General features: G+C 41.7%; 1 long non-coding RNA gene across 1 annotated transcript; it reads right to left on the bottom strand.

Annotated features, from left to right (window-relative positions):
• Window positions 1–43: 43 nt before the first annotated feature.
• Window positions 44–20,715, bottom strand: LOC148368373 (uncharacterized). Its single transcript, XR_015849860.1, has 3 exons — window positions 20,620–20,715; window positions 12,883–13,043; window positions 44–963 (listed from the first exon to the last, which is right to left on the bottom strand). It is a non-coding gene; the product is annotated as an uncharacterized LOC148368373 (long non-coding RNA).
• Between the last annotated feature and the right edge of the window lie 876 nt (window positions 20,716–21,591).

The following is a 21,591-nucleotide window of genomic DNA, read 5'->3' as shown; positions in this document are numbered from 1 at the left end:
TAAATAAATACAAGTATAGTGATTTTGTTCGAGGCACCTGGCTTTGGCAAAATGAAGTTGACATATTTCAACCTGCAGCTTGTTTTTCTCTTGCGCTTCTCTGAGTGTTGTCTCGCGGGCCGGATTCAATCCCTTAGCAGGCCTGATCTGGCCCGCGAGCCGCCTCTTTGACACCTATGGTTTACAGGATACGAGCGAACACTCCCGATCGAAGAAAGGAAAGAGTCGTGGTAAAAAGATTGGACCGAGGCACTCAGGTATCAGGTAAAAGAAACTAAACGTTTCTGATTGTTGCTATCGGGTCCGTATTACTTATGAAATTGGCGAATAGTCGTTATTTTATTAGCTTCAGCTAACTCTTAGCATGTAGCCTAATCAAGAGATGCTTTTTCTAAATATAAAAAAATAGAAATACATGAATAATTAAATGCATCAAATAAACAACTGGGATTGTGTCACCAATGATTACTAGCAATGCATACAAGCCTCTATCTCGGTATGGTTTTTTTCGTTGCAAACGAAGCGAGCGGTTCGATGCTACTGTGCGCATGCGTCTGCCGCCTGGGGATTTCCCATCATGCATCATTCCGTGATAGTCGTGTAGTGAAAGGAAGTCCGTCTCTTTTTAGAGAACCGGCTTTTTCGGCTCTACTCGTTCGAGAGAGCCGGCTCTCAACCAACGCCGTGTTTAGAAGGCTAGCGTTGGCATTTGGGCTACACGCTAACAGTTAGCTCAAGCTAAGAAAATAACAAAGTACTTATACGATATATGATAAGTAAAACTTCAAATTACAATCACTTACGTTTTCTTTTTCTCTGTCTTCTAACCGGCGCAAGTATTCTTTTGCCTCCAGTTTCGATAGTGACGCAGAGAGTCTATAAAGGATACTGTAAGGTTAACTAGCTAGCCAAGTTTGCAATGTTGATTCCTCCGAATCTTTCTCGAGATCCCTTCCTGGAACCCTAGGAGAGAAGGCAAAAAGGAGACGTTAGAAAAAACAAACTACCACATTAAATGGTGGGATCGTGGGTATCGTGAAAATGGATCCATAACAATTATACATTTTACTATAAAGGATTTTATACAAGTAACATTTATTGAATGCAATGAAGATTTATCACAGAGAAGGCTTAAGTTCAATGACAGGGCACGCCGTTCCGAATGCGAGTGTTTTGTTTAGTTCTGTTGATAACAGGACTCTGACCGAGAAGGCCAGACGCAGGAGGCCAGGTACTGATTTGATAATCGCTCGGGGTCCAAACATCGAAGAGACGAGGGGGAGTCCGCGTGGGGAGTCTCTGGCCCGCCCATGGGAGGAGCCGACACACCAGCTTGGGAGAAAGACGTGGTTCGAGAGAAGAACGAGAGGAAAAATCAGACAGAGAGAAAAGGCTCGACGAAGACTAATTCGATGGAATTCACTTAGTTTATGATTTAAGAAATTAAATCTGCCCCCCCGTGTGGAAATTTTATATAGCGCTTTTCAAGTCAATGACTTCCCAAAGCACTTTACAATGTGCTTCACATTTCCCAATAACGGCCGTGCAGCCATCTAAGGCGCTAACCTGCGTATTAGGGGTTCAGTGTCTTACCCACGGACACTTCCACATGTAACATGGAGGAGGCGGGATTTGAACTGCGATCTCTTGATCCCAAGACGAGCGCTCTACCTCCTGAGCCACTGCCGCCCTCTTGTCGGTCTTTTCACAAAAAGAAACGAGCATGCATTGTTAGGTGGCTAGTCGGATAACTAATGCGAACAATTTGGCAAACGGGACATTTTTAATATTTTTTTCCTAACACAATCAACAACAAACAGACCAAATATGAACCATCTTGACATAAATATACCAAAATTGGGAATAAAGGCCTTTTTTCAGTAACAGGGGCCAACTAACTCATGCCTTTTATCGCCGTTAAAACACCGTCACCGTTACTGGTGGTCAAAAGCCGTGCGTTACTTTGGCGGGAAAAGGAGACAAGGTTTCTGATAAGCTTTCTTGTTGTGAGTGCTTTAGACATGGCGGCGTCTTTTGGTGAGGAGGCGGCAGCGCGCCCCATGGGGGGGAGGAGTTCCTGGCATGCCCAGGGGAGGAGTGAGTCCCGCTACGACCCATTTTTTGACCCTGACCACGTTTTGATCTCCCGTCCCGGCTAACGACTTTTTTGCCCTGACTCCCGTTGGTCCCGTTTTTCACCTCTTTCCCTCCCGTCGTTCCTGATTTAACCATTCGTCTCTGGCTACGACCTGTTTGTTGACCCCGACCATGTTTTGATCTCCCGTCCCGGCTAACGACTCGTTTTTTGGACCCTGACTGCCATCGGTCCCGGGAAAAGAAGAAAAAGTTGTGTAGCATTCAAATAATTTATAGAATATATATATAATTATATCAAGTCAATCTTGTTGCCAACATTGTCCTTCCACTAAAAAATTGAGATTAAATACTGATGTGTATCGTGCAACCGACTATTAAGCCCCCAAAATGTTAGTATTATGCAACAAAAGATACCAGGAAAAAAAATGGAAATCTTGTGAAAGAATTGTAAAAAAAAACAAATGAGGTTTGTGAGCCTGCAACCTTTGCAACCGTACATGAGTCAATTCATTCAAAAGAGAAAAATCATTTTGCATTGCCGGAAACTCAGCACAATGTAACCTGATGTCAAGTTTTGGACATGTTTGATAATGAATGATCTTGCCACACTTGGGATTGCTGTCGCTCACTGCTGTTTCAAGCGTCGCTCACCGACTTTGTGTGAACGCTCAGACCCCTAAGGAAAATTACAAGGAATATGGTCGGTGGTCCGCCCACACCATTGGGAGGAGTCAGCACGCCCATGGGGGGTGGCCGACGCCCCGATGTGTCAAAAAGACGGAAGGAGAGACAGACGGGGGATCAGATCGGAGAACGGGAGATGGGAGGCCCGACAAGACTAATTCGACAATAATTCGGCAAAATTCGATGGAATTCACTTAAACAATTTAAGAAAATAAATCAGCCCCCGTGTGAAAATGCCTGTCTCTTGTCCATATTTTCCCCTGAAATTACGAAAAGAGCATGCATTGTTAGGAGAATAAAGTTTGTGTTTGGTGAATGGAGTCAGATCACTCATTCGAACAATTTGGTAAACGATAGATTTTTAATATAGTTTTTTTTAATAACACCATTCAAAAAAAGCCACTAGAATATATTTAGAAAGCGATGACGAGTACGGTATTTACAATCGGTGAATGCTGCAACGGACTCGTGTCGTTTGCGAACGAAACGGCTCAATGAGCTTTCTCTTGGAAGCGGGAGCCGGCTACCAGGCGACCGAGAGCCGGTTCCTTTCCAGACGCCATTTTTTTCTCCTGTGATTGGTCAAAATGCTTTTTTTTTCTAGGTATTCTGTGCTGTTGACTTTCAAGTTGTTGATTACAAAAAAAAATATTTTGTATTTTATTTTTTTCTTTGTAAATGTAAAAACATTTTAATTTATGTTTCCTAAAGTTTTCAATTGTAAACATTTAAGTGTTCATTTCTTTATTATTTCCACTTTTTAAGTGATTCATAATAATAAATAAAAAAGGTAACATACGGATTCAACAACAAAAACAACCTAAAGAGCCATTTGGGAGTCAAAAGGGCGAGGCAAGCCAAAAATGCCGGTTCTCAAAAAAAAAAAAAAAAGAGTCTGTCTCTTTCTCTCTTACTTTCTGTCTCTTTCATTCTGTCTCTCTTCCCCTCTCTCTTTCCCTCTTTCTGTCTCTCTTTCCCTCTTTCTTTCTGTCTCTCTTCCCCTCTCTCTTCCCTCTTTCTTTTCTCTTTTTCTTTCTCTTTTTCTTTCTCTTTTTCTTTGTCTCTCTTACTGTCTCTAATTTTATTTATTTCTGTCTCTTTCTTTCTTTTTTTCTTTCTTTCTGTCTGTCTCTTTCTTTCTTTTTCTTTCTTTAACTCTTTCTTTCTTTCTCTCTCTTTTCCACCCCTTTTCTCCCTCTCTGTCTCTTTCTCTCTCTCTCTCTCTCTCTTTTCCTTTTCTGCTCTTTGTCTCTTTCTCTGACTCCCGTCGGTCCCGTTTTTCACCCCTTTCCCTCCCAGCTTAACAACGGACCATTTGAGTTCATTTCCCTTTTTGAACTCGCTTGATATTTTGTACTGCTGATTGTCATATTGATATTTCTTGCCGTTTATTCCTGTTGCACACAAAAATTGCTCAGAAAATGTCCAATTCTTTGACATACAACTTTTTGACATCAACCGGAACAGGATTAGAACCCAATTGCGTGACAGTATTATTGGCCAGAAAAGAAAAGCGAAAAAAGACAAGAGAACGGTAATAAATAGGAAATTAGCTGAAGAGCTATGAGCCGCTGCGTCCGTGCGCGCCGCCATAAGAGAATAGAATTGGATTCTATTCATTTATTAAACAAATATTTATAATGAGGAGAACCCAAATGCGCGACGTTTCTCACACAAGCCTTTTATTTTACGGGAAATGGGGAGGCAGTATGATGATATCCATGTTGGCGTGTCTCTGATGAATAAATATGTCCTGCCTGTCTCTGCCGATTCCTACTAGACCACGCGTGTCAAACAGGCGGCCCGCGGGCCAGACCAGGCCCGCTAAGGGATTGAATCCGGCCCGCGAGACAACACTCAGAGAAGCGCAAGAGAAAAACAAGCTGCGGGTTGAAATATGTCAACTTGATGTTGCCAAAGCCAGGTGCCTCGAACAAAGACACTGTACTTGTATTTATTTCTCTCTCTCTCTCTTTCTGTTCCACCCCTTTTCTCCCACTCTGTCTCTGTTTCTTTCACTCTGTCTCTCTTTTTCTATTCCTTTGTTGCTCTTTGTCTCTTTCTCTCTCTGTCTTTTAACCTCTTTTGCTCTAACCTCCTTTTTTCCTTTTCTCTCTTTTCTCTTTCTCCATACCCTTCGCAATTTCTTTTCTCTTTTCTCTCCTTCTGTCTTTCTATTTCTCTTTGGGTTTCTTTCTTCCTCTCTCTTTCTTTTTCCCCTCTCTCACGACTTTTCATCTTTTGTTTCTCACGCTCTCTCCCTCTCGCTTTCTTTTCCTTTGTTGCTCCTTGTCTCTTTCCCTGTGTCTTTTAACCTCTTCTGCTCTAACTTCCTTTTTTCCTTTTCTCTCTTTACCCTTCTGTCTTTACTCTTTTCTCTCCTTCTGTCTTTCTATTTCTCTTTGGATTTCTTTCTTCCTCTCCCTTTCTTTTCCCCCTCTCTCACGACTTTTTATCTTTTGTTTCTCACGCTCTCTCCCTCTCTCTCTTTCTTTGTCCCGCCCTCTCTCCTTTTCCCTCCCTCTTACTCTTATTTCTTTATCTCTCTTTCTCTTTAATCTACTCGTCCGGCCCCCGACAGAATGTTTGTTCTATCGTGTGGCCCCCGAGTTCAAATGAGTTTGACACCCCTGTACTAGACAAAGTAACGCAGCGCTTTTCAGTAACGGTGGAAAGAGTAACAAGCGAGACGACCCCGATACTGGAAAAAAAAAATGGCGTTTCTCCCGACCCTGATAATGACAATAAAGGATTCTATTCTATTGAAACGGGTCGGTCGGAGAAGGTAGGGAGAATGGAGCTAGCTGTTTCCATGGAAGCAGGGTAAAGGCTGTTCAGTGGGAGGAGGGGCTACAAAGTACAGCATGGGTGCACACATAGCCCACTTTCAAGGGGTGACCGCAAATGGAAGCAAATGGACGGCCAGGGAGAAGTTCAACTCGGGAGGAACGTCAAGAGTTAAGCCTCAAGTGGTGCAACTCCTGGCTTTTCGTCGAAGCGGAAAATGGCGCCTGATGCGCAAATTCCAAACCGATCGGTGGTCAATGTTCCCTCTAAACTGCGTGTGTGCGCGTTCGCACACTACCCAGAGCTCTTCCGCGCACAAGAAAATCTAGCCGAAAAATCAGGGCTCCAAATTGATAACTAAGAAGCGAATTAAGTCAAAGTTACAGTGCATGAAGATAAAATTACACGGGTTCCCCTGACGCTGTGTTCTAAATGCGGCATTTGGAAGTCAAATTCGAAGTAGAACGAAGTTGAGTCAAGTCAGTAGAGTTTTTCGAGAACCGGCTTCTTCGGCAAGGCTCACTAAAAGGCACCGGCTCTTTCAGGTCCCAAACGGCTCTTCGGGTTGTTTTTACTTCTTTAATCCCAACGTGACCAAATATTATGTAAAATTATGCACAAAATGACTTAAAAGAAGGGGGGAAAAATAGAGCAAAAAAGAAAAAAATACCAAAATGAAAAAGTAGTGAAAAGATGAGAAAAAAAGAAACAAAGAGGAAAAAGGAAAAATTCAGAAAAAAAGCCAGAAGAAAAGAAAAACAAAAGAAAAAAGGTCAATAGAGAACAAAAAGAAAAAAGTAACAGCTAGGAAAAAATACACGCAAATTTTTTTAAAGGAATTAAAAAAAAATAGAAAAACGTTCCTGATTTCCCTGTTTGTCTCCGGCTACGACCCGTTTTTTGACCCCGACCACATTTTGATCTCCTGTCCTGGCTAACAACTCGTTTTTTTAACCCTGACTCCCGTCGGTCCTGTTTTTCACCCCTTTCCCACCCGTCCGTTCCTGATTTCCCCGTTTGTCTCCGGCTACGACCCGTTTTTTGACCCCAACCATGTTTTGATCTCCCGTCCCTTCAACGACTCGTTTATTGACCCTGACTCCTGTTGGTCCTGTTTTTCCACTCGTTTCCAACCCGTTCGTTCCTGATTTCCCCGTTTGTCTCCCGCTACGATCCATTTTTTGACCACGACCACGTTTTGATCTCCCGTCCCGGCTAACAGCGCATTTTTCTACCCTGACTCCCGTCGGTCCCGTTTTTCACCCCTTTCCCTCCCGTCGTTCCTGATTTCCCCATTCGTCTCCGGCTACGACCCTTTTGTTGACCCCGACCACGTTTTGATCTCCCGTCCTGGGTAACGACGCCTTTTTTTACCCTGACTCCCGTCGGTCCCATTTTTCACCCCTTTCCCTCCCGTCGTTCCTGATTTCCCCATTCGTCTCCGGCTACGACCTGTTTGTTGACCCCGACCATGTTTTGATCTCCTATCCCAGCCAACGACTCGTTTATTGACCCTGACTCCCGTTGGTCCCGTTTTTCACTCGTTTCCAACCCGTCCGTTCCTGATTTCCCCGTTTGTCTCCGGCTACGACCCGTTTTTTGACCCCGACCACATTTTGATCTCCTGTCCTGGCTAACAACTCGTTTTTTTAACCCTGACTCCCGTCGGTCCTGTTTTTCACCCCTTTCCCACCCGTCCGTTCCTGATTTCCCCGTTTGTCTCCGGCTACGACCCGTTTTTTGACCCTGACCACGTTTTGATCTCCCGGCCCAGCTAACAACTCGTTTTTTGACCCTGACTCCCGTTGGTCCCATTTTTCCCCCCTGTCCACTCCTGATTTCCCTGTTTGTGTCTGGCTACGACCCGTTTGTTGACCCCGACCACGTTTTGATCTCCCGTCCCGGCTAACGACTTTTTTTGACCCTGACTCCCGTTGGTCCCGTTTTTCACCCCTTTCCCTCCCGTCGTTCCTGATTTCCCCATTCGTCTCCGGCTGCGACCCGTTTGTTGACCCCGACTACGTTTTGATCTCCTGTCCCGGCTAACGACTCGTTTTTTGGACCCTGACTGCCATCGGTCCCGGGAAAAGAAGAAAAAGTTGTGTAGCATTCAAATAATTTATAGAATATATATATAATTATATCAAATCAACCTTGTTGCCAACATTGTACTTCCACTAAAAAATTGTGATTAAATACAGTTGTGTATCGTGCAACCGACTAAATAATCCCCCAAAAATGTTAGTATTATGCGAGAAAAGATACCAGGAAAAAAAAAATGGAAATCTTGTGAAAGAATTGCATAAACAAATGACGTTTGTGAGCCTGCAACCTTTGCAATCGTACATGAGTCAATTCATTCAAAAGTGAAAAATCATTTTGCATTGCCGGAAACTCCGCAAAATGTAACCTGATGTCAAGTTTTGGACATGTTTGATAATGACTCAGTTGCCACACTTGGGATTGCCGTTGCTCGCTGTCGTTTCAAGCGTTGCTCACCGACTTTGTGTGAACGCTCAGACCCCTAAGGAAAATGACAGGGAACATTGTGGGTGGTCCGCCCACACCGTTGGCACAATTTCCTGCTCTTCACGCAAATGAGAGTGTGCAGGGGCACATTTGCGAGAAGATATGCGCAAAAAAACCTTTTAGTGCGACAATCTGACAGAGGGTTTCGTACGGTAATTGTGATTTAAGAGGGGGCGATGACGGCACCCGGGGGAAAACAGTTACGCGCAAGACCCCCGTGACATATTTCATGTCAGGGTTCGCCCAGGATGATTCCATTCGAATTGAAGACTTTCAAGACCACATACCAGGAATTCTAAAAACAATTGAGCATCTTTCCTGGCATACAGACGCGGAAGGCAGGCATTGAGTTGTGACGGACCACGACGCCCTGCGCAACCAGGACACTTTGAAGGCAGACCGCACTAGCACCGAAATGGGACTGGCCCCCAACCCGGCCCCGCCCAGGCTTATACTAAGGATGCTGGGCGACCCCATGTTGGAGTTACGTGCCGAACTGCCTCCGTTTCCTCGCCATCTGCAACAGTTCCGGAATTCAGCTGGGCGACCCCGCGTTGGAGTTTCGCACCCAACTGCCGCCGTTAGCTCACCCTTGCCGGACGCCCCCTCTGTGACAGATTCTGAATCTCAGCTGGACGACTCCATATTAGAGTTCCACGCCCAACTGCTGCCGTTACCGCACCAGACGCCCCCACTGCGACGGGTTCCGGACGTCAGCTGGGCGACCCTGTGTTGGAGTTCTGTGCCCAACTGTCGCTGGTACCCTGCCATCCCAGACGCCTTCTGCTACAGGTTCTGGACGTCAGCTGGGCGACTCCGCGTTGGAGTTCCGCGCCCAAATTCCGCTGTTACCTTGCCATCCCAGACGCCTTCTGCGATGGGTTCCGGACGTCAGCTGGGCAACCCAGTTTTGGAGGTCCTCGCCCAACTGCTGCCATTACCTCACCCCTGCTGGACGCCCCATCTGTGACAGATTCTGAATGTCAGCTGGGCGACTCCATGTTGGAGGTCCTCGCCCAATTGCCGTCGTTACCACACCAGACGCCCCCACTGCGACGGGTTCCGGACGTCAGCTGGGCGACCCAGTGTTGGAGTTTCGCGCCCAACGGCCGCCGTTAGCTCGCCATCCCAGACGCCTTCTGCTACGGGTTCTGGACGTCAGCTGGGCGACTCCGCGTTGGAGGTCCTCGCCCAACTGCTGCCGTTACCCTGCCATCCCAGAAGCCTTCTGCTACGGGTTGCGGACGTCAGCTGGGCGACCACTTGTTGGAGGTCCTTGCCCAACTGCTGCCATTACCTCACCCCTGCCTGCCGGACGCCCCCTCTGTGACAGGTTCTGGACGTCAGCTGAGCGACTCCATGTTGGAAGTCCTCGCCCGACTGCCGCCATTACTGCACCAGACGCCCCCACTCCAATGGGTTCCGGACGTCAAGTGGGCGACCCCATGTTGGAGTTCTGCGCCCAACTGCCGCAGTTACCTCCCGCGCCGGATGCCCCTGCTGCGACATGTTCCAGATGTCAGCTGGGCAACCCTACGTTGGGGGTCTGTACCAAACTGCCGCTGTTACCAAGCCGGACGCCCCTGACGCAAAGGGTTCAGCCATCAGCTGGGCAACTTCCTCCTACAGCTAGAACCCAGTTCTACTTCAAATTATTCAACCACAAGGGGTTAAAGCAACACTTTCCAACCCCACAATTTTCCGATGACAACAGAGAGAGAACCGGCTTCTTCGGCTTGGCTCACTAAAAAGAACCGGCTCATTCGGGTCCCCAACGGCTGTTCAGGTTGTTTTTACTTCTTTAATCCCTACATGACCAAATATTATGTAAAATTATGCAGAAAATGACTTAAAAGAGGGGAGGGGGTGAAATAGAGCAAAAAAATAAAAAAATACCAAAATGAAAAAGTAGTAAAAATATGAGAAAAAAGAAACAAAGGGAAGAGGAAAAAGAAGGAAAAATTCAGAAAAAAATCCAGAAGAAAAGAAAGATACAAAGGAAAAAAGGTAAATAGAGAACAAAAAGGGAAAAGTAACAGCTGAGAAAAAGTACACATGAGATTATTTAAAGGAATTAAAAAAAATAGAAAAACGTTCCCGATTTCCCCGTTTGTCTCCGACCCGTTTTTTGACCCCGACCACATTTTGATCTCCTGTCCCGGCTAACGACTCGTTTTTTTGACCCTGACTCCCGTTGGTTCTGTTTTTCACCCCTTTCCCACCCGTCCGTTCCTGATTTCCCCGTTTGTGTCTGGCTACGACCCGTTTGTTGACCCCGACCATGTTTTGATCTCCCGTCCCTTCAACGACTCGTTTATTGACCCTGACTCCCGTTGGTCCCATTTTTCACTCGTTTCCAACCCGTCCGTTCCCGATTTCCCCGTTTGTCTCCCGCTACGACCCATTTATTGACCGCGACCACGTTTTGATCTCCCGTCCCGGCTAACGACGCATTTTTTTACCCTGACTCCCGTTGGTCCCGTTTTTCACCCGTCCGTTCCTGATTTCGTCCATTTGACCAAATTTCCCAGTATTCCCAACCCTGGTCAGCGTGTGCATGGCTTCTAGTGATAGGAATTCCTGCTGGTTTAAATAACTGGCTCTTTTGGCTTCGCTCATCGAAAAGAGTCAGTTCTTTAGGTTTTGTTGATAATGGATATATAACCATTAATCATGTAACATTATGCACCAAATCAATAATTCATTGTATAAATATATTATGCTACGATATTATAATGGCCTTTATTGTCTAATTCTGCAGATAACCAACTTAATTTTAGGGTTCACAAATTGTAAACGGTAAATGTTCTGCATTTCTATAGCCAATGAAGACCTCCCAAAGCGCTTTACAATGTGCTTCACACTTTCCCTTTTTACACACTAACCGATAGCAGCGTCAGCCATACAAGGCGCCCCCCACCTAGCTGGATCTGACCATCTCTGTCTGTCCCTCACCCCCCTCCGGAGAAAATCAAAGCCTGCAACACGAACATCTTCTTTGTTCCTTTATCTTCGTTGTTTTATTTTTTTCATACTGTTAAATGTGAACCTGGAGTGCCACGTCCAATTTCGTTGTCACAATATGTTCAACCCATTTTGTAACAAAAACAATAAAAGGCATATTATTTTCTATTCTACTTACAAGCCTCCAACAAGGAAAATACAAACATCTTCTTTGTTACTTTATCTTTGTTTTATTTTATCCTCACTGTTAAATGTGAAACTGGAGTGCCACGTCCAATTTCGTTGTCACAATATGTTCAACCAACTTTTGTAACAAAAACAATAAAGGCATATTCTTTTCTATTGTACTTACAAGACTACAACAAGGACAATACAAACATCTTCTTTGTTCCTTTATCTTCTTTGATGTATTTTATCCTCACTGTTAAATGTGAAACTGGAGTGCCACGTCCAATTTTGTTGTCACAATATGTTCAACCCATTTTGTAACAGAAACAATAAAGGCATATTCTTTTCTATTCTACTTGCAAGCCTCCAACATGGACAATACAAACATCTTCTTTGTTCCTTTATCTTCTTTGTTTTATTTTATCCTCATTGTTAAATGTGAAACTGGAGTGCCATGTCCAATTTCGTTGTCACATTATGTTCAACCCATTTTGTAACAAAAACAAAGGTATATTCTTTTCTATTCTACTTGCAAGCCTCCAACAAGGACAATACAAACATCTTCTTTGTTCCTTTATCTTCTTTGTTTTATTTTATCCTCACTGTTAAATGTGAAACTGGAGTGCCACGTCCAATTTCGTTGTCACAATATGTTCAACCCATTTTGTAACAAAAACAATAAAGGCATATTATTTTCTATTCTACTTACAAGCCTCCAACAAGGACAATACAAACATCTTTGTTTCTTCATCTGATTTGTTTTATTTTATCCTCACTGTTAAATGTGAAACTGGAGTGCCACGTCCAATTTCGTTGTCACATTGTATTCAACCCATTTTGTAACAGAAACAATAAAAGGCATATTCTTTTCTATTCTACTTACGAGGACAATACAAACATCTTCTTTGTTTTATTTTATCCTCGCTGTTAAATGTGAAACTGGAGTGCCACGTCCAATTTCGTTGTCACATTATGTTCAACCCATTTTGCAACAATGACAATAAAGGTATATTCTATTCTATTCTACCTGCTTATCGGGGGCACAAGGGATTCAGTGTCTTGCCCAAGAACACTTCAACATATAACACGGAGGAGCCGGGAATCGAACTTTATCCCAAGACAGTACTCTCCTCATTGACGAGCAGTCGGCTCTCGTGAATCACTTCAAAAGAGTCGGCTGATTGACTTTTGTCGTTCGCGAACGACCATCAGTAAAGTACCCTGGGTGGACCACACACTTAGCCCACACACAAGGACGCCATTTCTGGGATTCGAACACGTTTTTGAAAATAACACAACCGCGAGTGGAAAAGAATGTCTTTTTGGTGGCGTGGACCGTGGGGACGACTTAGTCGTTTGTCCCTTTTTCGTTCCTAACCAAAGAAGGGGACGAAGGTCCCCACGAGGCACCGCATGGTCGATGAAAGCATGGCCGACTTTGCGAAAGAATGAATAAAAACTTTACGAAACCCTGACAAAATATAACAACAAAAAGAACCCTAACCCTAAAAAATGGCTATTGTCGAATTTAGCGTCGAATTGTGAAATCCTCGCGCGAAGATAAGCACGTGCGAAAACTCACCAAACTTTCGTTTTCTCGCAGCTATTTTTCCTCAAATGTCAACAAAAAACCCCAAAACCAGCTTCACTTACCGACGTTTTTTGTCGCTTTCCTCGAAAAAGTTCGTTGTTTTGAGCGAATGTTTGTCAGCTTTGTGTGCTGCTTCCAGGTCGTCGGGGATTTTCGAGCTCATGGGTTGTCATACTACGGCCCGAGGGCCATATATGGCCCGGCATGTTTTTTCATCCGGTCACTGCAAACAAAAATGGCCGACCTATAATGGCAATATATATAATAGTAAATAAAGTACTATCATAAAAATGCTTGTCCCGATTGCCCATTTGTGTGTCTACTCCAAAAATATTACTACAGAAAAGCTACAAAAGTACTGCTAAAAATGCTATTATTTTGCTTTCATTAAAAAACCAATACTACAAACTTATTATAGAGATACTACTACCGTTATACTTTTATACAAAAATACTAGTCGAGAAATATTACAACAGAAATACCATAAATATACAACAACAGTAACAGAAAAATACTACAAAAAGACTACAGAAATAAAAACACGGTAATACAACAAAAATACTCCCAAAATATTCTAGAGAAATACTTCAAAAAAACTCCACAGTAATGCTACACAAATACTGCGAAAGCAATTTTACAACAGAACAATTGGAAAATACAACGATGGGAATACGAGAAAATACTACAGATAAACTACAAAAAATCTAATATGAATACTCCAAAAATACTCCAAAAATACTACTACAGGAAAGCTACAAAAAAGTACTGCCAAAAAGGCTATTAGTTAGCTTTGATTCCCCCCCAAATACTATAAATTATTACAAAAATACTACTACCATAATACTATTATACAAAAATACTACTAAAGAAATATTACAACAGAAATACTCTAAATATACAACGACAGTAACAGAAAAATACTACAAAAAAGACTACAGAAATAAAAACACAGTAATACGACAAAAATACTACCAAACATATTCTACAGAAATACTACAAACACCACAGTAATGCTACAATTAAAATAAAAAAATACTGCGAGAGCAATCTTACAACAAAAAAATTGGAAAATACAACAATAGGAATTCTAGAAAATACTACGGATATACTACAACAATTCTAATATGAACTACTACAACATTACTATTATGGAAATACTACAAAAATACTCTACTACAGGAACGCTATAAAAAGTACTGACAAAAAATGCTATTATTTTGCTTTGATTCCCCCCAAAATACTATAAATGATTACAAAAACACTACTACCATAATACTGCTATACAAAAAATACTACCAGAGAAATATTACAACAGAAATACTCAAAATATACAACGACAGTAACAGAAAAATACTACAAAAAGACTACAGAAATAAAAACACATTAATACAACAAAAATACTCCCAAAATATTCTAGAGAAATACTTCAAACACCACAGTAATGCTACACAAATACTGCAAAAGCAATTTTACAACAGAACAATTGGAAAATACAACAATGGGAATACTAGAAAATACTACAGATAAACTACAAAAAATCTAATATGAACTACTGCAACATTACTATCATGGAAATACTACAAAAAATACTCCAAAAATACTACTACAGGAAAGCTACAAAAAAGTACTGCCAAAAAGGCTATTAGTTAGCTTTGATTCCCCCCCAAAATTCTATAAATTATTACAAAATAATACTACCATAATACTACTATACATAAAATACTACCAGAGAAATATTACAACAGTAATACTCTAAATATGCAACGACAGTAACAGAAAAATACTACAAAAAGACTACAGAAATAAAAACACAGTAATACGACAAAAATACTACCAAACGTATTCTAAAGAAATATTTCAAACACCACAGTAATGCTACAATAAAAAAAATACTGCAAAAGCAATGTTACAACAGAAAAATTGGAAAATACAACAATAGGAATACTAGAAAACACTACAGATATACTACAACAATTCTAATATGAACTACTACAACATTATTCTTGGGGAAATACTACAAAAATACTCCAAAAATACTACTACAGGAAAGCTATAAAAAGTACTGACAAAAATGCTATTATCTTGTTTTGATTCCCCTCTAAAATACTATAAATACTACTACCATTATACTACTATACAAAAATACTACTAGAGAAATATTACAACAGAAATACTCTAAATATACGACAAAAATACTACCAAAATATTCATCAGAAATAACTACTACAACATTACTATTATGGAAATACTACAAAAATGCTACACTAATAGTACTACAGGAAAGTTACAAAAAGTACTGTTAAAAATGCTATTATTTTGCTTTCATTCAAAAATGAATACTACAAATTTATCATAAAAATACTACTAGCTTAATACTTTTATACAAAAATACAACTAAAGAAACATTAAAACAGAATACTCTACATATACAACTACAGTAACAGAAAAATACTACACAAAGACGACAGAAATACAACCACAGTAATACGACAAAAATACTACCAAAAATATTCTACAGAAATACTTCAAACACCACAGTAATGCTACAATAAAAAATAAAAAATACTGCGAAAGCGATGTTACAACAAAAAAATTGGAAAATACAACAATAGGAATACTAGAAAATACTACGGATATACTACAACAATTCTAATATGAACTACTACAACATTACTATTGTGGAAATACTACAAAAATACTACTACAGGAAAGCTATAAAAAAGTACTGACAAAAAATGCTATTATTTTGCTTTGATTCCCCCCAAAATACTATAAATTATTACAAAAACACTACTACCATAATACTACTATACAAAAAATACTACCAGAGAAATATTACAACATAAATACTCTAAATATACCACGACAGTAACAGAAAAATACTACAAAAAGATAAACTGAAATAAAAACAAAGTAGTACGAGAAAAATACTACCAAAATATTCTAGAGAAATACTTTAAACACCACAGTAATGTGACAATACACAAAAACGGCTAAAATATTGAAAAATACAACAATAAGAATACTAGAAAATACTACAGATATGCTCCAAAAAGTACTTCTAAAAATGCTATTATTTTGCTTTCTTTCAAAAATGAATACTACAAACCTATCATAAAAATACTACTCGCTTAATACTTTTATACAAAAATACCACTAAAGAAATATTACAACAGAAATACTACAAAAAGATGACAGAAATACAACCACAGTAATACGACAAAAATACTACCAAAAATATTCTACAGAAATACTTCAAACACCACAGTAATGCTACAATAAAAAAAAAATACTGCGAAAGCAATGTTACAACAGAAGAATTGGAAAATACAACAATAGGAATACTAGAAAATACTACGGATATACTACAAAAATTCTAATATGAACTACTACAACATTACTATTATGGAAATACTACAAAAATACTCCAAAATACTACTACAGGAAAGCTACAAAAAGTACTGTTAAAAATGCTATTATTATGGTTTCAAAAATGCTCCCAAAAATACTACTACTGAAACACTACAAAATGAAACTACAAAAATAATACTAAACTAAATATCAAATTTAGTGCTTCAAACCGGGACCTAATACAGTATATTCATTTGGTTTCATTCTGAATAGAAAGAAAATACTGTAGAAAAACTACAAAAATACTACTACAGAAATACTATATATTACTACTGAAATATTACAACAGAAATCCTACAAAAATACCAAGGAATTCTTATAAAATACTACAAAATCACTACTACAGTTATACTGTAGTGCAAAAACATCACTACATGACAACAAAAATACAACTACAGTAATATTAAAAACATACTACTACGGACATATTACTACAGAAATACTACAAAAATACGAATACAGTAATCCCTCCATCCAATTTGTGCGCCGCTTATCCTCACTAAGGTCGCAGGGACGACAGTAATATGACCAAATATTTAAGAAATACTACAAAATTACTAATCTGGAAATACTTGAAAATACTTCCACAACAAATACTACAATCATGGTAATACAGTAATACTATAATACAAAAAATACTACCACATAAGTGTTACTACAGAAATACTACAAAAATACAACTAAAGAAATATTAAGATTACTTTAAAAATATAAACACAGAAACTGGTTGAAATATTATACTACTACCGAAATATTACCCAGGAAATACTACACAACCACAACTACATAAATATTACGAAAATACTAATGAAATACGACAAAGATACTACTATGGGAGTACGACCAATATTTTACAGAAATACAACTAAAATACTACTTAGGAAATACTTCAAAAATACTTCTACAGAAATACTACAAAAATACTATTACTGTAAAACTATACAACAAAAACACTACCATAGAACTATTGCTACAGAAATACAATAGACATACCAAAGGTATCAAACCAACACAAATTATGGAAATGCTTCATAAATACTACTACAGAAATACTACAAAAATACTGCCTCAATATCGAATTTACTGCTTAAAAACAGGGACCTCATAAATCCTTTGCTTTAATTCTGAAAAGAAAAAAGACAACAGAAGTGCTATTGAAATACTACTACAAGAATACTATAAGATACTACTACTGAAATATTATCCCGGAAATACTACAAAAATACAACTACATTAATATTACAAAAATACTAATAAAATACGACAAAAATACTAGAATGGGAATAATATCGATATTTTACAGAGATAAAACAAAAATACTACTTTGGAAATACTTCAAAAATACCGTTACAGTAATACTATAATACAAAAACACTACCACAGAACTATTCCAACAGAAATACTGTAAAAATATCCAACAACAAAAATATTATGGAATCACCTATAAATACTACTACATAAAAACTACTGCAAACATAAAACTACAGTAGTACCACAAAATACAACAAAAAAGATACGATGGAAATACTACCAAAAGGACTTCAGAAGTACGACCAAAAAGAAACTTTGGGAATACTACAAGAATTCTACTACAGAAATACTAGAAAAATGAAACTATAGTAATATTAGAAAATATGACAGAAAAACGACAGCTATACTACAAAAATACTGCTGCAGATTTTGTAGTATTTTGTAAAAAACTACAAAAAAAACACTGTCATGATGACTGATTACGTTCACCTGTGCCTGCTCGTTTCGTTCCCCGTCCTACTTCGGGTCCGTCCTTTCACTCCCCTGTTGTCAGTCCGTCAGCTAACCTCTGTTTCCACAAGGCGAGCATTTTTGACCCTGACTCCTATCGGTCCTGTTTTTCACCCGTTTCCCTCCCGTTCGTTCCTGATTTCCCCGTTCGTCTCCGGTTACGACCTGTTTGTTGACCCCGACCATGTTTTGATCTCCCGTCCCGGCTAACGACTCGTTTTTTGACCCTGACTCCCGTTGGTCCCGTTTTTTCACCCGTTTCCCACCCGTCCGTTAATGATTTCTCCGTTCGTCTCCGGCTACGACCTGTTTTTTTGACCCTGACTCCTGTTGGTCCCGGTTTTCACCTGTTCCCCCCGCCCCGTCCATTCCTGATTTCCCCGTTCGTCTCCGGCTACGACCCGTTTTTTGACCCTGACCACGTTTTGATCTTCCATCCCGGCTAACGACTCATTTTTTTACCCTGACTCCTGTCGGTCCCATTTTTCACCCCTTTCCCAACCGTCCGTTCCTGATTTCCCCGTTTGTCTCCCGCTACGACCCGTTTGTTGACCCCGACCATGTTTTGATCTCCCGTCCTGGATAACGACTCGATTTTTAGACCCTGACTCCCGTTGGTCCTTGTTTTCACCTACTCCCCCCCGCCCCGTCCGTTCCTGATTTCCCCGCTCGTTTCCCGCTACGACCCGTTTGTTGACCCCGACCATGTTTTGATCTCCCGTCCCGGCTAACGACTCGTTTTTTGACCCTGACTCCCGTTGGTCCCGTTTTTTCACCCGTTTCCCACCCGTCCGTTAATGATTTCTCCGTTCGTCTCCGGCTACGACCTGTTTTTTTGACCCTGACCAGGTTTTGATCTCCCCTCCCGGCTAACGACTCGTTTTTTGACCCTGACTCCTGTTGGTCCCGGTTTTCACCTGTTCCCCCCGCCCCGTCCATTCCTGATTTCCCCGTTCGTCTCCGGCTACGACCTGCTTGTTGACCCCGACCATGTTTTGATCTCCCGTGCCGGCTAACGACTCATTTTTTGACCCTGACTCCCGTTGGTCCCGTTTTTCACCTGTTGATCCAGCCCCCCCACCTCATCCGTCCGTTCCCGATTTCCCCGTTTGTCTCCGGCTACGACCCGTTTTTTGACCCTGACCACGTTTTGATCTTCCATCCCGGCTAACGACTCATTTTTTTACCCTGACTCCTGTCGGTCCCATTTTTCACCCCTTTCCCAACCGTCCGTTCCTGATTTCCCCGTTTGTCTCCCGCTACGACCCGTTTGTTGACCCCGACCATGTTTTGATCTCCCGTCCTGGATAACGACTGTTTTTTTTGACCCTGACTCCCGTTGGTCCTCGTTTTCACCTACTCCCCCCCGCCCCGTCCGTTCCTGATTTCCCCGCTCGTTTCCCGCTACGACCCGTTTGTTGACCCCGACCATGTTTTGATCTCCCGTCCCGGCTAACGACTCGTTTTCTGACCCTGACTCCCGTTGGTCCCGTTTTTTCACCCGTTTCCCACCCGTCCGTTCCTGATTTCCCCGTTTGTCTCCCGCTACGACCCGTTTGTTGACCCCGACCATGTTTTGATCTCCCGTCCCGGATAACGACTCGTTTTTTGACCCTGACTCCCGTTGGTCCTGGTTTTCACCTACTCCCCCCCGCCCCCCCCGTTCCTGATTTCCCCGCTCGTTTCCCGCTACGACCCGTTTGTTGACCCCGACCATGTTTTGATCTCCCGTCCCGGCTAACGACTCGTTTTTTGACCCTGACTGCCGTCGGTCACGTTTTTCACCCGTCCGTTCCTGATTTCCCCGTTCGTCTCCCAGTACGACCCGTTTGTTGACTCCGACCATGTTTTGATCTCCCGTCCCGGCTAACGACTCGTTTTTGAACCCTGACCTGACTCCTGTTGGTCCCGGTTTTCACCTGTTCCCCCCGCCCCGTCCGTTCTTGATTTCCCCGTTCGTCTCCCGCTACGACCCGATTGTTGACCCCGACCACGTTTTGATCTCCCGTCCCGGCTAACAACTCGTGTTTTTTTACCCTGACTCCTATCGGTCCCGTTTTTCACCCCCACTCCACCCGTCCGTTCCTGATTTCCCCGTTCGTCTCCCGCTACGACCCGATTGTTGACCCCGACCACGTTTTGATCTCCCGTCCCGGCTAACAACTCGTGTTTTTTTACCCTGACTCCTATCGGTCCCGTTTTTCACCCCCACCCCACCCGTCCGTGCCTGATTTCCCCGTTCGTCTCCCGCTACGACCCGTTTGTTGACCCCGACCATGTTTTGATCTCCCGTCCCGGATAACGACTCGTTTTTTGACCCTGACTCCCGTTGGTCCTGGTTTTCACCTACTCCCCCCCGCCCCGTCCGTTCCTGATTTCCCCGTTCGTTTCCCGCTACGACCCGTTTGTTGACCCCGACCATGTTTTGATCTCCCGTCCCGGATAACGACTCGTTTTTTGACCCTGACTCCCGCTGGTCCCGTTTTTCACCTGTTTCGCGTGAATTTGTCGATGAAAAGTGTAGGAACACTGTGTGAAGTGCATTGTAAAACGCTTTTGAGGTCCTCGGTTAAAGTCTCGAAATGCAATCCATATACAACATTAATTTTCCAACCGTTTATCCTCACAAGGGTCTCAGAGGGTTCCGGAGCCAAGCCCAGCTGATGTCAGGCTGTGTGGAGGGGCAGCGCAACTGTTTCAAATGGAATCCCCCAAACTGCTCCTAGAAGATATAAGGCAAAGCACCACACCATGGCAGACCAATATTAAAACATTGATTCCATTGCATAAAAGGTCTCTTGGACCACAAAATGTAATTTTTTGTATCAATATTACTCGGGCATTTTTAATAAAATCAATTTTCTCTGCAAGAAAAAAAGGTTTCCCAAAAAAATCTTTTCTCATTTTTACATAAAATCTAGATAAGGGGTGTCAAACTCATCTGAACCCGGGGGCCACACGATAGAACAAACATTCTCTCGGGGGCCGGACGAGTAGATTAAAGAGAAAGAAAAAGAAAGATAAAGAAATGAGAGAAAGAGGGAAGGAAAAGGAGAGAGGGCGGGACAAAGAAAGAGAGAGGGGGAGAGAGCGTGAGAAACAAAAGATAAAAAATCATGAGAGAGGGGGAAAATAAAGGGAGAGGAAGAAAGAAATCCAAAGAGAAATAGAAAAACAGAAGGAGAGAAAAGAGAAAAGAAAGCGCAAAGGGTAGGAAGAGAGAAAGAGAAAAGAGAGAAAAGGAAAAAAGGAAGTAAGAGCAAAAGAGGTTAAAAGACACAGAAAGAGAAAGAGACAAAGAGCAACAAAGGAAGAGAAAAAGAGAGACACAGAAAGTGAAAGAGAGAGACAGAGCGGGAGAAAAGGGGTGGAAAAGAGAAAAAAGAAAGAAAAAAAAGAAAGAAAGAAAGAAGGGAGGAAAGACAGAAACAAAGAAAGACAGAAAGACAGAAACAAAAAAAGAAAGAAAGTAAGAAAGAAAGAGAAAAAAAGAGAAAGAAAGAAAGAAAGAAAAAAGAGATAAATAAATACAAGTACAGTGTCTTTGTTGGAGGCACCTGGCTTTGGCAACATCAAGTTGACATATTTCAACCTGCAGC

Source organism: Urocampus carinirostris, chromosome 3 (assembly GCF_059441175.1).
Source record: "Urocampus carinirostris isolate Australia breed hairy pipefish chromosome 3, RoL_Ucar_1.0, whole genome shotgun sequence".
Taxonomy (NCBI): Eukaryota; Metazoa; Chordata; class Actinopteri; order Syngnathiformes; family Syngnathidae; genus Urocampus; species Urocampus carinirostris.
The sequence above is the reverse complement of the archived record's forward strand: the minus strand, read 5'-3'. Positions and strand labels throughout refer to the sequence as shown.